We start from the raw sequence: 17042 nt of genomic DNA on the forward strand, positions 1-17042 counted from the left end.
GTTTATTTGATAAAATCTTTACTCTAAAAACAATTTTTAGAAAAAAAAAATTAATAAATGATAAGAAGTTTGTAAGATACAGTTTTTTATTAATATAGGTTTTTGTAATTACTTTAAGTATTGTTTGGGAAAAGTCTTTCATCTTTATTTCACCAATAACAGTAACTATTTATTAACAATAACTTACACCAAACAGTTCCTTACTAAGATAGTTTTTAATTTAAAGTTTATATTGCAAAAGTGTTTGTTTTTATATTCTTTTCATTTGGATTTACTGTTACATACAAAAATATCATTATAATGTAGAAAATCTTCTAGCTTTTAAAAATTTGGTTTTATACTCAGTTTTGAATTACTACATCATAATATATTTTTTTACTTTTATTCACTTAGTTGCATGGCTGTGTTTCAGTTCTTTTAGTTTAACATAAGTTCACTGAAGACTGGCTGTTGTCTAAAGCGTTTTGAACTAAACTAGTATGCATTAAACTTGTAGATTTTTTAAACCATCGTTTGATTTATTAAACTAAGACATGTTTTTAAGTATTAACAAGTTAGCACACTTCAACAGAGCTCTGTAAAAAATACTGTAAGTAAAGAATAGAAGCTAAACTCATAGAAACATGTGTTAGTTTATAATAAAGAAAGAGTACTGATTAAATTTGTTATTAGTATATATTCCAGTGAACTTAATTAGCTAAGTTCTTTATTAGTAAACGATAAAGGGCATAGGAGGGTTAAACACTTTATTCACATTTTATAATTATTTTATATAGTTTTTACTAAGCTACAAGATGCTTTTTACAAATTTTAAAAATTCAAAATAATTTTAGAGGTATAACCGGTCAAATTTGGAGGCAACAATAGGTTCCTTATGGGAGGCAAAAACTAAAAGCGGCAAAAATAGACTATTTCACTAAAAATCTATCTTCTCCTACCTTTTTTGAGATAACTACCTCAAAATTTTGGAAGTGCTTCTTGCTATATTTAGAAAATTCTTTCAGAAAAAGTTTGAAAATAAAAATTTGAAATAAAAAAATAACAAAAAAACAGTTTTTTTTTGTTTTATTGTTATAAAATTTTATTTTTAATTTTTTTAATTATTTCTGACAGAATTTTCTAAATATTGCAAGGAACATTTCTTCTAAATTTAAGGCAGTTACCTCAAAAAAGGTAGGAGATATGTTTTTAGTGATTTCTAGTTAAAAAAAGCCTCCCATAAGGAACCTATTGTTGCCTCTGACTTTAACCGGCTATATCTCAAAAATTATTTTGAATTTTTAAAATCAGTAAAAAGCATAGTGTAGCTTAGTAAAAACTTTATAAAATTAGATCTAATTGTGAAAAAAAGTGCATTTGAGTAAAACTTCTACCAAAATCAAACATTTATATGATGAGAGAATAAAAAGTAGAAACTTATTAAGAAAGAGAAAAGTTGTTTTACAAATGACTCATTTATTTATTGACCAGATGGTTTAAAAATTTTAAACATAACTTTTTTTTTGGTTAACTACTTTTTATGAAACTTCTTAAATAAAAATTATGGTACATCTAGTTGATTGTTACATTACTACAGGCTACTTATGTATTATATAAAAACTTAAGGTTCTTACTAAACTAAGTTTTTCAAACTATTTATAGGCTTTACTTATTACCACTAATAAGATACACAAAATTATTTATTTTCTAGAAATTTTTTTAGTCAGTTCATACCAATATTTATTATTTTTCCTGTTGAAAAACTGTATGTAATGCAATTTTTTTTTCTAATTATAAAAATTGCAAATATATGCTACATAAAGACTATTTATATAAAAAAAATAGTTAAGCTGTGAGTATTAAGATTATAGCAAGAGGAAGTATTTGATATGACCTTTTTTATCTTGCATAGGTTTGTCAATTAGGTTAATCTTTTGCCCTACCCTTAAGTCTTTGAATGATTTCTTTTTCTGCATTAAAGGTCACATTAAAAAAAAAACAGCCAAAAAAAAACTTCCTAGCTTTTACCAACATAATGCTTTTAAAATTTTTCTGAAAACAACCCCCATGTAAATTGTATTGGAAATATAAAAATTTATATTCAAGTTTTGGTTTGAAAGTTTTCTACATGTACAATTATCAAAAAAACACATTTTACGCGTTTTTTCAAAGAGGTATTTTTTTGTTTTGATGTTTTTTTTTTTATTTTTGTTAATTCTAAGTGTTTTTCAAAAAAATCAAGAAAAGCCACTATAAATAGAATTTTCTTCAAATTGTCTTTTAGAAGCACATAAATTGTGTTTTTTTGACTATTGCTACATGTAGAAATTTTCTGACTAAAAATTTTAAGGTCCCATACACATTAAATAGGGGTTGCTTTCAAAAAATGTCAAAAACGCAATGTACTTAAAAGCTAAAGAGCTATTTTTTGTGTTGTTTTGTTATATGATTCCTCACGCTGGAAAAAAAAAAATTGGCAATTAAAAAAAAAATTAAGTGGCAACAGATGCACCTAATTGTTTATATTTCTTGTTGAGTGGTGTGTCTGTTAAAATATCAAAATTTTTAGCATGTTTTTACATACCTGTTATTGTACCTTTAAGTTTAAATTTATTTTTAAAATAGTTTTACTAAAATCATGAGCTATCAAATTGTGTCTGTAAAGAAATTACTTATTGAAAAAACCAAAATTTTTAGAAGAGCTTTTTAGAAAATTTACAAACTAATCAACCAAATTAAAAACAAACAATGTAAAAGATACTTATGAGTATCAAATAAAATAAATATGACCTAATAGTTATTTGTAGTGTTAAAGATTTTTAATAACTCCTGTTTTTGTACATCGCTTTATAAATAAAAATTTCAAACTAAATATATAAATAGTAACTGTTCAAAATATAGTTTTAATTGTTTGCTAACAAAAGATCCTAGTAAAGTAACTTCACTGGAATATAAATAAAAACAAATTATACAGTAATCTTCCTTTATTCTACCAACATATGTAACACAGAAACATATGTTGGTAGAATAAAGGAAGATTACTGTATAATTTGTTTTTATATAAATAGTAATTATTTAGACAACCTTAAAAAGTAATTACTTATTGCCATCTTAGTAAAATTTATTATTAGTTTGGTTAATAAGGAGCACAATCATTAAAACTTCACTTTAAGAAGCTCTCAAAAAAAGTTATAAATAAAGCCTTGCTTTTATCTTAAAAAAAAAGGTTTTAGTTGCACTGATAATGATAATGATTTTTGAAATCAATTTAGTTTTATTAAAAAAAGATTTGAGTTATTTCTATAATTGTTTCTGTGAAAAACTTAAACAAAAAATATTTTTATTAAAATCTTAAAGTTTAAATTTTATACATCTTTTATTAATATATCTTTAATTTTACTAGATTTTCTAGACATCCAATGCAATTAAGTAAATGAGAAAGCACTTTGAATTGTCAAGTACAGACACAAATTGAACCTGACTAAAAAGTGCGTGCTTAGCATGGGTAGTGCATACTTTTTGACAACATAGTATAATATGAAATTTAGTTGTTTGTTTTCTTTCTTACAACTAGCCACCAAATAATTAAGCCAAATAAACAAGTCTTTTTATTTTAAACAACATTTAATACATAATTCTAATCTGCAAAATTTTTTTTAGATTTTAAAATGATTTATTTTTTCTATAAAAAGTTTCTACATAATTAATACATATATTTAATATAGAAAGTCAATGTCAGTCAATGATATATTTTTCTGTTATTTGCTAAATTGTTTCGGTTTAGAATAAACCTAGTTTTGTTTTTTATAGCTGAGATTTTTATTAAACATTTAATTTAGAAAGTAATACATTTTTTATAATTTTCCATTATCTAAAAAAAGTTTGATTTTTTTTTTTGAAAGAAAAATGTTTTATGACTGTTTTTGTAAGAAAATCATTTCAGTAGAAACATTTATAGTACTAAGTGCACAATGATAAGATGCTCATTAATTTTTTTTTTAACTTTAGTTTTTTGTTGTTGTTGTTTCTTTTTATATGTTTATTTTGACTTTAAAAAATTTGTAACTAGTTTTTGTGGTTAACTAGTTTTATATTATGTCACATTAAAATTAGCCTTTCTTTTGAAGATATTCTGAATGTTTTTGAATAAAAAAATTTTAGAGATTTTAGAAAAATTTAGAGATATTTAGAAAAATGGATGGAAAGCGTCAGAAAATGACTCTATGGAACAAGTCTAAGGATGAAGGTTTAGTTGCACCACCAAAGCCAACATATGTCTCCTGTGATAATATGAGGGATCTTCTTAGGATTTTCAATGCTAAATGAGAATGGATTCTTTCTGGATAAGTGCGTACTTAAGGCGGGGTGCGTACCAAAAAAAGTGCGTAATTAAGCGGTAGTCTACTGTATATTATTATTTTTATAATTATTTTAAACAAGGGGTTTAAATGTTGCTTTTTAAATAAAAATCACAACAGCAAAAATTAAATTTGACTACTGTATTATTATTATATAAACAAAAAATGAATTAAGATAAATTCACCTAATTCTCTTTTTGACAATTCTTTGTCTTCATATTTGACAATTCCATTCACTGTATCTGATGAAGTTATTAAAATGTTATATATTTTACATTGTCCTTGTTGCTCACTTGGATAAATAATTGTATTATTAATTTTGGTCAACAACTAACTAAACTGCTGACTTAGTCAAATTTTTAAAAACAATGTTTAAAAAAGGTTAGTAAATAAAAGGTTTAATTATACTACTAATTTTTAAGTTTTATTAATTGCATGTTCTAAAAACTTCATAATTTTTATGTATGTTTACATTGGTTACATGACATTTTTATTAAGTTTAATAATTTAAATTCTAGCAACTAGTGTTATTATATAAAATTAAAGTGCTATAACTCAGAAATTAATAAATGAGAAGAAAAATTTTTAACTAAATCTTATAATTTTAATTACTTAGATTATGTTAGTCAAAAAAAATTGAACATTAAGAAAACATATTATAACTAATCAAAGCTATAATAATTTGAATTGTCAAGTACTCACATACAACATATAAGTAAGCTGACCTAAAATTTAATATCTCCACAGGACACTTGAGTCTAAAGCTAATAGATCAAGAAATAGCATATGTAGATGAACTAAGTTTAAAGAAAATTTTTGAGGAAAAACTATAGATTTATTAACTGCTTCAAAAATTGCAGCAAGTTATTGTTTTGTACAGGACAACAGGTTAGAAAAATTGTTGTAATATTTTTAAGTAAAGTGTTTTCTTGTGAAATTTGTTAATTATTGTTCAGTGAATTTTACAAACTATAGAAGGAAAATAACTAAGAGTTAATTATGTATATATTTTTTTTAAATTATATATTTTATTTAAAATATTTATCTGTTATGAAATTTATTTATTATTGTTCAATATATTTTACAAACTATAGAAAAAAATAACAAAGAGTTTATTAGGTATATATATTTTTTTGAAATTAAGTATTTTATTTACAGTAATTATAATAATTAAGTATTTTATAAGTATGTAGGTAACAAGTTGAAAGTGTAAATAAAACTAACATTATAAATTTTATTTACACTTTTTTATTGTGTGAGTTTAAATAAGGGTGGCCACAAAACCTGGAAAAACCATGAATTTGAAAATTTAAAAATAACCTTAAATTTTGAACAAAAATCACTAAAAAACCTGGAATATTAAACAATTTTCACATGTTTAGTGGTAAAATTTTGATTTGACATGAAAAATCTATCAAATAGATAATAAATTATCAAAAAAAAATTCCTTAAAAAATACATGTAAAGTAACTTCACAGTATCTTTTCAATGTTGTTATACTATTGAACACAGTTTTTAACCTTAAATATAACTTTAAACTAAAAATACATCCTAAAATGTGTACTTTCAAAAATCTAGAAGAAATTCAGAAAACCTTAAAGAATTTTCTTAAAAATTAATGGCCACCCTGTTTTATTTAGTATCTTTTAAATTCCAGTTTTATGTTTAAAAAAAAGTTTTTACCTTTTATTTTAGATATTTTGTAATACATAATGTTAAAATATTGTATTTTAATGAATTGATAATAATACAAAGTTTATTATGAAACTTAAAAGACTATAGTAAAAAATTGTTTACGCTTTGAATAGTGAAAGACACTTATTAAAATTTAAATTTTGGTCACTATACATTATAGGTGGGAACTTGTCAGCAGACCAGATTTACTTTGGTTTTGTTTAAAATATTTCTTATTTGGCTGCATACTTTTGAGAAAATAGATTACAAAGACTGAAAAATATTTCTTAGAAGCAAACTTTCAATAATTAATCATTTCAGAAGCACTAATTTGTACTAAGAAAATTTGATCATTTTTAAAAACATTTGCTTTTTAAAATAAATATTATTTGTTCGCAAAAGATGTTTTCAATCTAAAATAATTGTCATGGGCTAGAGATTTCTATGAGAGGACTTTTCCCCATTCCTATGTTTGCTATGAAAAAATTCTATGAAAAGTTTGTTTTAAATTTTATTTTAAATTTAGCTTATTATTACAATAATGGCATAGGGGGGTAAAACACTTTTTTTTGAAACTTTATATAGTTTTTACTAATCTCAGGGTTGCCACTCGGTCAGGAAAAGTCAGGTAAAATTTTAAAAAACGACAAAAGTCAGGAAAAAATGGGGAATTTTGAAAAAAAGTCAGGAAAAGTCAGAAAATTTGATAAAATTTTTAAAAAGTCAGATTTTGTCAGTTTAAATTTACAAAATTCCTTGTTTTCCAAAGCCTTCAAATGGTAAAAACTAATTAAAAGTCCTTTAAAGTCAGAAAAAATTCGAAAGTTTTCCTAGAAATTTACAAAAATGTTTAATTTTATTTCCAATGCCTTCATCTGGTATAATTTAGTAGAATATCCTTCATAAAACTGCGAAAATTTCCTATTAACATATTGAACAAGTACCCTACTTGAACAAGCAGATTTTGTAAGCTTTTTAGTATTGATGATCTGTAGCAAGGACACTTCCATAGTGAAACTTTGATATATACACAAAAGTTTATCTAGCATAGTTTTAGAATCAATGTGTTTTTTGTTTAAGTAAATAATTGAGTTCTTTATAACTAAGTAGTTAGTTTAGTATTTTATGTAACAAGTTAATGTGTATACTTTACCTCTTTATAATTTTTTTAAAATTGTTTAAATTTATAAAATAAGTTATAAGAGAGGTATTAGTGGCTGATCGTGCCATCGAAATTTGACCAAACATTTTACAAAAATGTTATGTTTGGAAGTTAGGTCCAAAGAGTAAATGTCCTGACAGCAGATGTTCCCGAGTCGTAAGTGATGCAGTGGCTGATTATCTTGTCTTAGTGAAAATGTATTTTTTAGATACGCAGCATCTCTCATGCAACCTTTTTTGACACTATACCAGAGTACTCAGCCTATTTTTGCCTTTATGCATGAGGACATTTCGTGCTTGGTGATTAAATTGCTGTGCATCTTTATGAAAGACGGGATAGTTTCGAACCTCAGCCTTCCAAAGTTATTCAAGATTGAATTAAATGATCAAGCTTCCCTGAAACCTGCCCTTGGTCTTGGTTGTGCAGCAACCAATTTGCTTTCAAATTTGAGGAAAAAAGACCTAGTTGAGGAACAAAAGATCTTAAATTTTAATAAAGATTGTTGAGTATCTGTTACAAAAGTCTCTGGAGCAGAATGTTTGTTTATCTAGATACATTTATGCTAGGAAATGCTAAAAAATTGTGTCTTTTTTCAGACAAGCTGTGTTTATAAGGTAATAATACAAGTATTTTGCTGATAGAGCTGTTTATTACAAACATCAATCATACACAGGTGGTTCAAGTGATGTACTGATAGTTTGATGACTGTTGTTTTTAACCTGTATAAAAATTAGATTGAAAGCTTTATATAGTTTCAAGTGTTTTAGATTATGTATTTTAGAATAAGTTTAATTAAAGAGTTTGATTTAGAAAAATCGAAAAATTTTGGTAAAAAGTCAGGAAAAGTCAGGAAATTTTTCTCAGCTTGATCAGTGGCAACCATGTAATCTACATGATGCTTTATACAGATTTTAAAAATTCAAAATATTTTTTTAGATATAGCAGGTCAAAGTTGGAAGCAACAATAGGTTCCTTATGAAAGTGCGCAAACTCAAACGGCAAATAACTAGAAATTACTAAAAACCTATCTCCTTCTACATTTTTTGAGATAACTACCTCAAATTTCCAGGAAATGTTTCTTAACGAAAAGATTTTTTTTTTTATTAAAAAAAATAATTTTATAACAATAAAACAAAAAAAACAGTTTTTTTGTTTATTTCTTATACAAAATTTTTATTTTTAAATTAAAAAAAAAACTCGAACAAAATTTTTTAAATGTATCAAGAACATTTCCTAAAAGTTTAGGTAGTTATTTCAAAAAACGCAGGAGAAGATATATTTTAGTGAAATAGTCTATTTTTGCCATTTTAGTTTGCGCCTTTCATAAGGAACCTATTGTTGCCTCCGACTTTGACCGCCTATATCTCAAAAGTTATTTTGAGTTTTTTAAATCTGTAAAAAACATCTTGTAGCTTAGTAAAAACAATATAAAATAAAATTAAGTTTTGAAAAAAGTGTTTAACCCCCCTATGCCCATAATACATTTTTAATACAATATATAAATTTTTAAATAAAACAAAGTTTTTTTAACACTGTAAGTTGATGGTATTTATTTTGTTATTGGTGTTTACTCTACTAGTTTGGTTACTTATTTTACATATTAAGGGCATAGGTGGGTGGGGTAAACTGTTATTTATAAAAAAATGTCTTTTGTCAATGTTGTTAAATGAATAATTTTGATACCTATATCTTTGTTCCAAACTGTTTCATACCATGTACTGTTTGGTTGCTTTATTTGATGTTACTGTTGCTCTAAAGATTATATTAGAAACAAGGCATATATATATTCCTATATTAAAGTACAAAAAACAACTAATTTTCGTATTGTTTACTAAGTTTCAACGTTTAACACGTTTCATCAGAACAATATAAAACACATAGCAAAATTTTCAAAGAATCACAAAAAAGACACATTATGACGTTTCAAATAAAATTAAATAATTTTAGTTAGCTTATCTTTAAAAAAAAAACTTATGTATAAGTTAACTTATTTTTGCTTTGTTTGCTCTTCTTTTTAATTTTACTTGTTGCTATTTTTCTTATTGATCAGTGTGTTTTATTCTTTAACAATACATATTTTGAACACAGGGTTGCTGCATTTCTTTTCTTTTTTTTTAATGATAACACTTTTTATATAAACTCTTTTATATATATTCCTATATATATATTTTTTTTTTTAAATAGTTTATATTTATTTTTTGTGTTTTTGAAGTACAACTCAAAAATTAAAGTTAATAAGTTTTTGTGTACAGTTTTCTACTTTTTAAAATGTTTAAATACAATTAAAAATATAATCTTTAATTTTGTTTCATTAGCTTGACTTAATATATTTTTTTATTACTGTTTTTTTACATTTTACACTAAAATATTCTAATTTAGGGAATTTGTAAACTAGGCCTATTTTATGTTTATATGTATTTTTTTAAGTATATTAAATTAAAAACTTCTTAAAACTTTCTTAGCGTTTTATGATTTGTATTGAACTACGAACTTAATAGTATTTTATAAATTAGGTTGTGCAAAAAAAAAAAGAGGTTAAGTGAACTTTATGTTTAAGTCTTTAACAAATTAATAGTGTTCCAACTAATTGAATGAGAAAAGTATAAATTAGCTTGTTGTGTGGTACAGTGTTCTATGATTAAATCTAGATTTGAGAAATTTTGAACAATGTTTACATGTAAAATAATGAATTTTGTTTAGATATGGAAATCTATCATATACATTTTTTTTGGACTATTTAGAACTGTGTTTGTTATAAGACACATTTAAAGTAGTTTTACAGTATCTTTACAACATTTTTATACTGTTTATGAGTTTTTTACCTCAAACATTTTTTTATATTTTTGGGTAAAAAAAACTTGTATTTTATTTTCTAAAACCTGAAAGACGTTTAAAAAACCTGGAAAAAAAGTATGTTAGACTTATGCTAACCCAGTATGGTACCTTTTTAATATGAAGCTTATAACTTAAAAGTTATTTTAACACCTGCAATTAAAAATTAGTTAGATTTAGTTTGTAGTATTTTATAGTTTATTTTAACACATTTTAAATTAGTTAAATGGTTTGTTTTTTATTAAATATTTTATTTTCATTTATGGCATTTCTTTTATTTTGTTTCAATTTTTTTTCTAATAAATTGTTTGTTTATTAAATTCAGAAATATTTTAAAATTAACTAGCTAAATTAATTTTTCAATTGCAATTTTAGTGTTTTCATTTAATCTTATATTTTAATGATTAAATTATTGTTATTCAATTGAAAGTTTTAAATTAACTGTTTTTGTGTCTTTTTTTTAAATTACAAAAAAAGCTGCCCTTAATAATGAGTTTTTGCAAAACCTTTTAATATTTTATAAGTTTTAACAAATAAATGTGTTTGTCGGAATTTTATTTTGTCTGATTCATGTCTTACATGATAAACTGTTTGTAGATTGATGACTGGGAGTCTTTCGGTTGTGACTGACTGATCAGACCTAGTCAGGACGAAACCGGTCTCAGTCTACCGAAGGCTTGTAGTTTGATGATCGAATTGGTATGATTAAACTTTTTGTTAACCTGAGCTAGCCCACGGCATACGAAAGTCCAGGCTTAATATTTGTAGACTTTAGTCGATGTTTTTGTTGTCAGAATATTAGTGTCTTTTTGCAGAGGTGTCCAAATAAAAATTACAATCGATAACAAATTATAAATAAAATTCAATAATTAAAACTAAAATTAATATTAAAACCAGGAGAATGTAATTAGTTTTTCCTAAAGTTCTAGCAAAGACTTAAATACTATAAATTTTATAATATTGTTTTTATTTTAACTAAGTTCTATTTACATAAAAAAGTATTTGGTGTTGTTCTGCTAATTATAGAAGCTAATTGATTTTTTACAGTAATTTTTACTAATTACTAATTTAATATTCAAGTTAGTAATTGTTCTGTTAACATTTTTTGATTAAAGTTTAACATAATATTTATATTTAACTTAAGCTTTGATATTTAATTACGAATATTTTGTAAGACCTTTAACTTTAATATTATAAGTATAACAAACTTTCTAATGCTCTTTTATATATAAGCATAATTGAAAATACTATTCTTTTTAATGAAGATTACTATCAACTAGGTTTATTAACTATCCATTAACTAAGTTGTTTATATGTAAAATACTTTGTTGGTGTATAATTGGAGTTTATGAACCATTTCAAAAATATCTCAAATCAAACTTAAAAAATAAATAGTTCATTAGGTACCTATAGGGAAAAATTTGAATATTTTTTAATTTATCACATTATTGCTTATCGCTTTTATGATTTTTAATCTATTTTAAGCATTTCAAAAGTTTAGTTTGAGTTTAAATAATACTTTTCTCCAAAGAAGTACGCTTCAAACCTATAAGTAATTCAATAAAAGTATAATCAGAATAGTGTCATTTAAGAATGTTAGCAAATCATTTTGCTGTTTTTCACTATCAGTATATCAACAGTCAGCTAATGGCGAAATAATTAAGAATAAGTTTAAAAATTCTGAACTCAATATTGAAATTAATTAATAATATTAAATAAATAATATGTTAATAAAATAACACTTAAGAAACTTACGTAAATTTTATAAACTAATAAAAAAACATTTAATATTCTTAGAGTTTGATTTTTGAATTTTTTCTCAACTCAAAGAATAAAGTTAAAAAATAATATTTATCCTATATTTTTGTTGTTAAAATCTTTGTGGTATAATATAAATATTTGTTTTAATAGTAAGTTTTATTATTTTTTATTTATTAAGTATGAAAAAGTTAAAATAACTTTTAATTCTTTTAATTAATTTTAATTTAATCCTTAAGATGTTAACACAAAACAAATTTCTTATTAAAATACAATCTGCTACCAATTCTTTACAGCAGATTAAAAAACTCGACTTTTGCTTAATAGTTTTTTTTTTGCATTGTTTTTTTAAGGTTTTTAAATAATTTAACTCGTCTTTTTTTTGTTATTTAAAATAGATAATATTACTGCTTTGAAAAGTTTAAATGTTAAAATAAAGCCTTAAGTTTACTATATGCTAGTTTATTTGTTAAAGAAATTATTTTGTTATTTAAATTTTAAGACTAAATTTTGTCAGTATAATATTCTTTAAAAAAAGTACTTTTTTAGCTTTGGGAGATTCCCCTTGTAGAATTTTAAGCGTTATCTTACTTGTGACGTAATAATGATAAAAACTGAATGGCAAAATTGTTTATGTTGTAAGCTTTTTGTTTTTGAAGTTAAGTTGATTACAGCTTGTTATTTTACTAGGAATAGTTATCAAAAATTTTAATGTGTTAAAGTAAAATGGACTATAAAGAATTTCATAAAGTTATTTTTAATTGTTACCTTAAAACATACAATATTATAAACAACTAATACAAATACTACTTTGTATAGTTTTTTAGAACTTTTTTTTACATTGAAGCAAAATAATGTGAAGTTTGTATATAATTCATAAAAAATCTTAATCTACCATACAACTTATTTTTTTTCTTAAAGATAGTTAATTAGTATATCACTGTAAACGAACATAAAATTATATAAACAATTTTTAAAAACTTTTAGTCAAGTTTAAATTAGGTAAAATTAAAAGTCTTAATGTGTTAAATGTTTAAATTAATTTTGTAAAAGTACTGCATATACTGAAACATTTTATAAAAATATTAGACTGTATTTTTCACCTATCAGCTAAGTTTTACTTTCTTTAAATGTATACTATTCTCATAAGGCTGTAGTAATTTATACATGCAAATTTTTTACGTTTTAGTTTTTTGACGAAAAAATGCTTACATCAGCAGTATAAGACAGGCTGTTTGTTACAAACATTCAAAAAAACTTATGGTTTAATAAAAGCAACTGTTTAATATTCAAAATGTATAGTGCACTAAATATTAAAAAAAAAAAAATTAAATTAGAAAGTTTAATAGAATTATAGAGGATATTTTAGGTAAATCAGTACTAAATCTATATTTTACTCAAAATTTGCAAAACAGAATTTCTTACTTTGAGCTAAATAATACCCAGCTTTACCTCAATCTAAATAGCTACACAAAAAAAATAATTTAAAGTTTCTAATATTGGTAGCTAAATTGTTATTTAAGAAAATTTAATTAAAAATTTATTAACAGTTAAGGCAGAATAATAACTATTTCAACTAACCAAGCTTCAAACACAAGAAGGTCACGAGGACACAATGAACCAGAGCTAGCTTCATGTTGCTTTAATATCCAAATTAAACTCTTTTGTTTTTCTTCTTCTTTGTTTTAACAAAATTATATGTAAGCATAAACGAGCCACAAGTTTATAAATTTATGTTTTTTTTCTAAGTATTAAAATTAGATTCAGCGTTTAAAATGCTATACTATACAAATGTGCCGAAGTCTTTTTACTAAAAATAGCTTTCTTTTTTTACCGCTTTTTCTTTTATTTTTTGTTGAGCTAGGCGGCTGAATATTATTTAGCAAACAGTTCAACTTTTGAGTTTATCTGAAGAATGTTAACGTTTAATTTGTAGAAAAGTGACACTCTTTAAGCTTTTACAAAACAAAAATTAAAAAACAAAAGAACTGTATAACTTATGTAGTTTAGAAACAAACTTTGATAAAACTTAAAACAAATAAGAAACTGCTTATCGTAGCTAGTACAACGGTAAAGCTTTATTTATAATTGTAAAATTAAATGAAGATTAATTTTTTTTTTATCTTATCTTTTTTTACAAATGAGAAAAGCTTATGACCTACTTTTTGGCTGTTTTTTAATAAACTTCGCTTTTTTAAAGTTCAATTTTCTTACAGATTAAAGTCGAAAATTTTCAACAAAAGTCATGATTAGCCAGCTTTTTCAAACATTATAAATTGTTAAAACTGTTAGAATTTTATTTTTATGGTTTATCATATTAGGAGAATTTAATATTCTATTTAATTTAACATAGTTTCATTTTATTTCAAGCAATTTTGAATTATTATTTAAAATGTTTATAAAATTACATATTTTAAAAAATATTGAAAACAACTTATAAAAGTTTTATAAGAAAAATAGTTTTTAACATTTTTTTTAATTTAATGGTTATTAATGAATGTATTTTAATTTAATTAAACTTACTTTTATTTACTTTTGAAAACTTCGGTGTGTTTTTAAAGAAAACCAGGTAACTTTTTTAATACAAATTTTAAACTTAAAAAAAAAAGTTATTTGTTTAAAATTCTTACAAATAATGAATTTTTGTAATAGTAAGAAGTTTGTTTTCTAAATTTCATTAGTAATCTTCATTAGTTATTATTTTTATATTTTTACTATCACTGTTACCTCTAAACCTCGTTCGATATTTTTTTTTTTAATTTACGTTTATTATTTATTTTTCTTGTTTTTTTTGATAATAATTTTTTTTAGTTATTTTTTATCATTATTTTTTTAACACTGTTACCCCTTACCCTTGGTCAGTAACTTGTTTTTCTTCTTTTTTTTAGAATGCAAAAAAAAAAGTTTCAGTACATAAAACAACTGAATTATTTAGTAAGTTGACATAGTTTTTAAAGATATATTATTTATTATGAAAGTTGTTTATTTAGGTTTTAAATATAAACTTGTAGAATTAATTATTAAGTCAAATCGTCAAAATTAGTTTTTTAATGAAAAGCCTTAGTTTTATGTTTTAGTTAAATCTTTATAAACTGACAACCATCATTGGGTGTACTGTTAATTCGGGGAATGGGTCAATTATGCTCAAAGACACTTTGCACAAAGGGTTATTTTTGCAGAAGAGGAAAAAATGTATATAAACAAGAAAGTAAAAAGATAAATTAAAGACAATTTAGTAGAATAGAAAACCCTTATCTAAGAGTATGAAATAAAAGTCAAAGATGTTTTTTTGCTGTTTTTAGCCAATTTTTTTACACTTTATTAATTTCTTATTACATACATTAGTAGAATTTTTTATGGAATATACTTAGTATTATACACGAAGCTTGCAAGAGAATTAATAATTCAAGCTAATTGTCGACTTAACTAGTCGACGGACCAGATGTGTTAATCATCAATACTTTAAGAATCCTCGACATGACGTTAAAAGGCATCCAAGTGTCGTGCGACTCTATAATCGAAAGGTTCTTCGTGCACCAGGTCCCAGGACCAAATATTTTGAGAGTTTTATTGTTCAAAAACAATAATTGTTTATTTTATAAAATTTTGCAAGTCGTTGTATTGACATGTCCTAAAATTTTCGAGTTAAAAAAAAAGTCGTTTATTTACTAATATTACATTCTCAAAATAAATTTCTTACTAATTAAATTAAAATTTATACCGTGTTGTGTATGGTTTGTAAATAAAAACGAAGTTGCGGACCTGATAATATTTTTTGGCGTGCCGTATGTTGCGAAAATAACAAAAAAATTCACATTAAAAGTGTTTTCAATTAAATAATAGTATATAATAGATACACGCAAAAACTAGAATGCTTGTAATATTTTAACAGGAAAATTACTTCTATATATGAAAGAGTTTTTGATAGACTTTAGTTTTAAGTATTTTTATCGACTTTTAAGATATATTTCTTAAAAAATGTTTATATACATGTAAAACTTTTTTTTATCAAAGGAAATGAATGATTTATTAAATTGGTTCCTTTAGCTAACATTTTAAAACATGTTTGCTGCATTGTCTTATGACTTGCAACACTTTAATAATTTACTTTCAAATAAAAGTATGCTAAAATTTCATATTTGTAAAGTTTTTACTTGAAATGCTTGAGTGCGATGGTTAAACTATAAAATTAATCTACTTGTTGAACTTCGAAGGAAGAAAGTATACAAAATAAATAAATTACAAATGGTAAGTTTACAGCCATTTAGTAAAAAAATATTAGTTGTTTTAAAATGTTTTGTATAAAAAACAACTTTTATAGGGCACTGAAAGTAAAAATTTAACCTTAAAAGATAATTTTTTTTTATTGTTTTAGAAATATACAATTGGTCTAATTTACACCACCAAAAACAATATTAGCATACTTTTTTATGTACTTTTATGAATACTATGCTTACTGTCTGAGTGGTTTTTAAGATATTTTGATAAAATTATGGTAGCTATATCTGTGCATTTGAAATATGGCAATATATACGTATTTCTGGTGTTTCATTTTTGTCTATAATTCGGAGTAGTGCATTCTGAGTATGTTTTGAAAAGAGTCTCACTGAAGTGGTAGCAAAGCTGGATGACGTAGCCAGATTTCACGATTGCACTGAAAGAAGAGGAATTTGTTCTTCGTTTTACACTCACTGTATATATCTTCAGTTCGGGTGTGAAGTTGCGAATAAAATTAAATGTTCTGAGTTTTACGATGGAAAATTAGCGCCTAAGCTGAACGACTTGAACCCGGATTACGAGTATTTCTATTCGATGAACAAGTGTTTGTAATAAAATAAACTTTTTTGATAAATAAGAAATTTTTGATAAACTGAATTGCATAACTTATTTCTCGATGCTGTTAAAGAGAAAAAAGTATGTTAAAAAAAATAACTCTTGTAACTTGCTAATTATTTTAAGAGTAACCAAAAAAGTTCTTAAGTTCTTAACTTAAACCCAATAAAAATTAAAAGTTTATTGGTATTTGAACTTTCGTTGTACTATGTTAAATATTGTTTTATAACAAATTATATGAATTAATAAAGTTAAAAGAATTGTTCTACAGTATAAAGATTTTTTTAGGTGTTTTGGAAACTGTTCGATTTTATTGCTCAAACTTTATTATTAAATTTCTTTAAAAGTTATTTCTAAATTGCCAATGTTATAAAAATGTACTTTATTTTTATTTCACTCTTCTGTTAGCATAAACACAAGTAAACTTTGCACTTTTTAATATAAAC

The 17042-nt window shown here is 23.7% G+C and overlaps 1 long non-coding RNA gene across 1 annotated transcript; it reads left to right on the forward strand.

Annotated features, from left to right (window-relative positions):
* Positions 1–4150: 4150 nt before the first annotated feature.
* Positions 4151–14081, forward strand: LOC145834940 (uncharacterized). Its single transcript, XR_014369802.1, has 3 exons — positions 4151–4360; positions 5085–5225; positions 13314–14081. It is a non-coding gene; the product is annotated as an uncharacterized LOC145834940 (long non-coding RNA).
* The last annotated feature ends 2961 nt before the right edge of the window (positions 14082–17042 follow it).

The sequence above is a fragment of the Thalia democratica genome, chromosome 4 (assembly GCF_965202585.1).
Source record: "Thalia democratica chromosome 4, ktThaDemo2.hap1.1, whole genome shotgun sequence".
Lineage (NCBI taxonomy): Eukaryota > Metazoa > Chordata > Thaliacea > Salpida > Salpidae > Thalia > Thalia democratica.